The sequence below is a fragment of the Chrysemys picta genome, chromosome 16 (assembly GCF_011386835.1).
Source record: "Chrysemys picta bellii isolate R12L10 chromosome 16, ASM1138683v2, whole genome shotgun sequence".
Taxonomy (NCBI): domain Eukaryota; kingdom Metazoa; phylum Chordata; order Testudines; family Emydidae; genus Chrysemys; species Chrysemys picta.
The window spans coordinates 632,154-638,153 of record NC_088806.1 but is presented as its reverse complement, the minus strand read 5'-3'; positions in this window follow the sequence as shown (position 1 = coordinate 638,153).

Sequence of the window (6,000 nt, the reverse complement as noted above, 5' to 3'; positions counted from 1 at the left end):
CAAAATACTGGGTTTCCGCTGCAAACGTCCCGGTGCCCAAACCCAAACCCCAAAGCATCAGAGTTAGGGGGACAAAACCCCAGCGATTTTAAGGACAATTTCTGACCCCCAGACCCCGCCCCGCTGAAGGATTTGGGTGTGACAACCCCCCCACACACGCTCCCCGATCTCGGCGCCATGTCCCCCAGCTTTTCCCCGCGCCGCGCGGGGCGAGACAGGGCCTCTCTGTCTGACCGCAGAGCAAGGCCCGGTTCCCGTGACTGCGGGAGCTGCAGATTTGGGGAACACACCCGGGACCGGAGACGCCCCCCTTGGAGCCGGAGGGTGCAAACTCCACGGGTGCCGTGGTCCCTCTGTCCCGGCCCCCCAGGACACCTGGGTTCTGGGGGAAAGGCCGCTGGCGGCTCCCAGCGTCTGGCTCTGGCGCGGTGCCCGGCAGGAAGCGTCTCCACCGGGGAGAGGAAACCAGGGTCGGTGTCTGGCCGGGAGATGAGCTAACGGGGGGTGGGGGGCGCTGAGTCGGGAACCGCGCGCCCATGACGTGACCCATCCCTGCGCCGGGAATTCCCACCGGCCCCTCACGGGGAATTTCATTCTGATTCATGCCGCGCCAATGAGGCAAGGGCCTGTCCCCTCTAGGGGGCGCCAGCTCCCATCTGGCCCCACGGCTCGGGACCCCGTGGGACCGGGCGCCTCCCAGACCTGGCCGAGATCCGGGCTCCGTGGGACCGGGCGCCTCCCAGACCCAGGTGAGATCAGGGCCCTGTGGGGCCAGGCACCACCCAGACCCGGCCGAGATCGGGGCTCCGTGGGGCCGGGCACCACCCAGACTCAGGTGAGATCGGGGCCCCGTGGGGCCAGGCGCCGCCCAGACCCGGCCAAGATCAGGGACCTGTGGGGCCGGGCACTGCCCAGACCTAGGTGAGATCGGGACCCCATGGGGCTGGGCACCGCCCAGACCCAGGTGGGATCGGGGCTCCGTGGTGCCAGGCACTGCCCAGACCCAGCCAAGATCAGGGCCCCATGGGGCCGGGCACCGCCCAGACCCAGGTGGGATCGGGGCTCCGTGGTGCCGGGTGGTGCTGCCCAGACCCAGGTGGGATCGGGGCTCCGTGGTGCCGGGTGCTGCCCAGACCCAGGTGGGATCGGGGCTCCGTGGTGCCGGGCGCTGCCCAGACCCAGGTGAGATCGGGGCCCCGTGGGGCCGGGCACCGCCCAGACCCAGGTGGGATCGGGGCTCCGTGGTGCCGGGTGCTGCCCAGACCCAGGTGGGATCGGGGCTCCGTGGTGCCGAGTGCTGCCCAGACCCAGGTGAGATCGGGACTTCGTGGGGCCGGGCACCGCCCAGAACCGTCCGAGATCGGGGCCCCATGGGGCTGGGCACTGCCCAGACCCAGGTGAGATCGGGGCTTCGTGGTGCCGGGCACTGCCCAGACCCAGGTGGGATCGGGGCCCTGTGGGGCCGGGTGCTGCCCAGACCCAGGTGAGATCGGGGCTACGTGGTGCCGGGCACCGCCCAGACCCAGGTGGGATCGGGGCCCCGTCGCGCCAGGCACTGCACAGACCCAGGGGACAGGAACGGGGGTGCAGACTCCCACGCCCGCTGTGAGACCCCCCCCCCCGGGCCTGGGGCGCCCCCAGGCTCCGTCTGGCAGCGGCGGGTGATGTGGCCGTGAGTGGAGGCGAGACCACGGGCGCCCGGAGCCGTCGTGAGTAACAGCTGGCTCATCCGCCTGAGCGTGCAGGGAAAGTGTGGGGGCGAACTAACCCCCTCCCCCCAGCAGCCAGGGGGAGAACCCAGGAGTCCTGGCTCCCACCTCACTGCTCCCCCCCCCCCGAGGCCCTGGCCCGGCCGTATGGGTGTCTGGGCCCCTGCCCCCATCCCCGGGGACTGCGCCAGGCTCGCCCTCTAGATCAATATTGACCTGCCAGCCCTGCCCACGGAGCCTGACTCCCCGGCTGGGTAAACAGCCCCACGGATCCGGCTGGCCCCACGCCCTGGGGCAGGGGGGCAGGAGCCCGGCTGGGGAGTTGTGGGGACATGGGGTGTCTGGGAATGGGGGGTGCTGTCAGGGCAGTCGGGGGGCACGTGTTTGCAGACCGTCCTCCTGGCCCCCCAGGGGTGTCCCGGTTGGCCTTACCCCCCCGACTCCCCAACCTTGCTGCTCCAGCACCACCCCCTTCCCAGCTCCACCCTGACCCTGCTGCCCCCCAGTGACCCCCTTGACCCCACTCACCCCCCCACCCACCACAAGCCCGGCCTGGCTAACCGCTCAGTGGTTTCCCAGAAGCCGGTTCCAGACTTCCCCCCGCCTCCAGGGAACGCCAGGCTAGGGATCCCCGCCCGGGCCAGCTGCTTGGGGGGGGCTGCTATGGGTCAGCGTCTCCGGGCCGCGGGAGCTGTTTTTTCCGGGTCGGTGTCCTCCCCCCAGCGCATGCCCCACATCACCTGTTTCCTCCCCCACAGCTTCCTGGCCACTTCCGCGGTTTCCGAAGGGGAACCCCACGGACCAGGGCTGGCCTGCGGTGTCCTCCAGGGGGTGCCGGCTCTGATCGGCCCCGGGCTGGGGGCCAGGCTGGCTGGGGAGGACAAGGAATGGGTCACTGGCTCCGTGGGTCCCGCTGCAGCCTGGCCCCGATGGAACGGCCTCACCGCCTATTTTTAGCTCCCAAAACATGTTCCCGGGCACATGGACAGTTCTTGATGTTCGAGGGATTCCAATGCACCCCCCGCCCAGCACCGTCAGAGCGGAAATAGCTCTGGGGTTTGGATCCAGCCCAGCCCCAGAGCCGCTCCTGGCACTAACTATGGGACCCCCCTCCCCTCCCAGAGCCAGGAGAGAACCCAGGAGTTCTGGCTCCCAGCCCCCCCTGCTCTAACCCACCAGCCCCCACACCCCTACCAGAGCCGGGGAGAGAACCCAGGAGTCCTGGCTTCCAGACCCTCCTGCTCTAACCCACCAGCCCCCCTCCCCTCCCAGAGCCAGGGAGAGAACCCAGGAGTCCTGGCTCCCAGCTCCCCCTGCTCTAACCCACCAGCCCCCACACCCCTACCAGAGCCGGGGAGAGAACCCAGGAGTCCTGGCTCCCAGACCCCCCTGCTCTAACCCACCAGCCCCCCTCCCCTCCCAGAGCCGGGGAGAGAACCCAGGAGTCCTGGCTCCCAGCCCCCCCTGCTCTAACCCACCAGCCCCCACACCCCTACCAGAGCCGGGGAGAGAACCCAGGAGTCCTGGCTCCCAGACCCTCCTGCTCTAACCCACCAGCCCCCACACCCCTCACAGAGCCAGGGAGAGAACCCAGGAGTCCTGGCTCCCAGCCCCCCCTGCTCTAACCACCAGCCCCCACACCCCTCCCAGAGCCAGGGAGAGAACCCAGGAGTCCTGGCTCCCAGCCCCCCGGAGGCTGAGGACTTTGTGTACGCTGGTGACTGGACGAGGGGGCGACCGGCAGAACATTCCATCCCAGCCACTCACCAGCCAGACCCCCCGGCCAGGGTCTCCCCACAGTGACCAGGGGCTGAGCCGGCATTCCTGACCCACGCGCTCAGAGCCTGGGCCTGTGCTGGGGGCTGGTGGTTAGAGCAGGGGGGTCTGGGAGCCAGGACTCCTGGGTTCTCTCCCCGGCTCTGGTAGGGGTGTGGGGGCTGGTGGGTTAGAGCAGGGGGGGCTGGGAGCCAGGACTCCTGGGTTCTCTCCCCAGCTCTGGGAGGGGAGGGGGGGCTGGTGGGTTAGAGCAGGGGGGACTGGGAGCCAGGACTCCTGGGTTCTCTCCCCAGCTCTAGGAGGGGACTGGGGGCTGGTGGGTTAGAACGCGGGGGGGGCTGGGAGCAAGGACTCCTGGGTTCTCTCCCTCTCCCTCTGGTGGGATCTTACTTAGAGTCGCCCTGACCAGCTCTGCGCTGACCATTTGCCACCCCACCCCCCCTGGATCCATCACAGTTCTGGTTGGGGGGGCAGGAGCAAGGGGCAGGCGTGGGGGGGGGTCTGCCAGACTGAGAGAATGGGGAGCACCAGGTTTGTTATGGGGTGGGGGCAGCTGAGGGGGGCAGCTCCATGCCCCAGGCTGCCCCCGGGCCTTGTCCCCCCAGCTCCTGAGTTAGAGCCGGCCCCTGGAACCCTCAAATTCCCAGTCACCCTGCCCCGGCTCTGACCCCGGGGGCCCCCCATCTCCAGCCTTATTCCAGGGGGTGGGAGTCAGAGGGGCAGGACCCCTCCCTTCCACACTGCCCCCCAGAGAGCCCTGGGGACTGGCTCCCCCGTGGGCCCACTGAGAAATAGGAGGCACAGGGCCCCCTTCTGTCTGCTGCACTGTGGGGGCGAGGGCGGGGCTGTGTACAGATGTGGGGTGGGTCGGAGCTGTGGTTTGGGGGTCTTTGACCCCCGCCTCGCCCCACAGCTGTGACTCAGGCCTGCAAGCCCCGTGCCTGCTGCCCACGCCAGCCCTGGGCCGCTCACAGCTGGTCCCCATCTTGCTGCGGCCGTGGCTGGCTGCCAGGGGGATCTTGAATCCAGCCTGGTCCCCAAGGCCCCAGCTGCCCCCGCAAATGGGGATCCGATTTCGAGTGCAGAGGCCTGCGGTGCCCCCACCCCCACAGCCCCCCCCTGCTGCTGTCAGTGACCCCCAGCCCCACTCCCCTCCTGCAGCCAGGAAGAGAACCCAGGAGTCCTGGCTCCAGCCCCTCTGCTCTGACCCACCAGCCCCCACTCCCCTCCCAGAGCCGGGGAGAGAACCCAGGAGTCCTGGCTCCCAGCCCCCCCTGCTCTAACCACCAGCCCCCACTCCCCTCCCAGAGCCGGGGAGAGAACCCAGGAGTCCTGGCTCCCAGCCCCAATCCCCCAGCTCTAACCCCTAGACCCCACTCCCCGCCCAGCTCGGTGAAACCCAGGTGTCCGGGAGGGGACGGGGGGCTAGGCTGTGAGTTTCTCATCCAGGGAAGTGAAAACCAAGGGCTATTTTTGGAAGTGGGCTGTAGCCAAGGGCAGAAATAGAAGCTGGGAGTCACGCCCCCCCCCCCCCCCGCCCCACAGGGGTCCTGCCCCTCCGACTCCCAGCCCCCTGCCCGGTTCATGTCCCCCACACCACCCCGGCTGCTTCCCCCCCCCCCGCCCTCCGTGTTCCTCCCAGTCTTTGCCAACCTTCCGGCCCCTTTGTGAAATGTGGCCACAGGCGGCCTCCCTGTTACCCCACAGGGTCTGACATCAGCCCTGCGGACGGGGGGGGGGGAATCCTGGGGGTCATCAGGGGGACAGCGGTTTCATCCATGACAGGGGAGTGGGGCAGATCGGTGGGAGGGGGCATGATGCTACCTTGGGGGGAAACCCCCCGAAGCTCACAGCCCCCCCCCCGCTATTCAGGGCGGGGCAGGGTCCCTGCAGGTGCTAAGCTGGAGGGGGAGAGCTGGGAGGTCCATTGGAGCTCAGAGCGACTTCGGACTGGGGCAGGGGGGCCATGCAGGATGAGGTTGTAAGGTGGGGGAAAGGATGTGGGGATGTTCCCATGAGTCCCCCCGCCCCCTTTGTATGGACCCTGTTTCCCCCTGCCCCTGGGCTGGGACACCCAGAGCCCCCCCCCCACACACACACACGGAGACACCCAGCCACACACACACACACAGAGACACCCAGATACACACACACACGCACACGGAGACACCCAGCCACACACAGGCCTGTCTGACACGCCTCTGCACCCAAGTTCACATGCTGAGAACATCCTCTCGTAGAAACAAACGTTCAACAGAAGCGCAGCGAGCGCCCTCTGTACCCTCCGACCGGAGGGGGCCCCGCAAGGAAGGGGGCCCCTAAAAGTGGCTACATAAATACCGCATTCCAGTTTCTGCATTGTAAGGGGCCCCACCCAGACATATGTTCGGAGGGGGCCACGTTCTTTGTTGCTACGGCCTGACGTTCACCCCACACACAGAACCTCCCCAGGCAGACACTGCATCTGCCCCAGCTCACACCCCTCCCACACGCAGCTTTCTGATAGACACCCCTT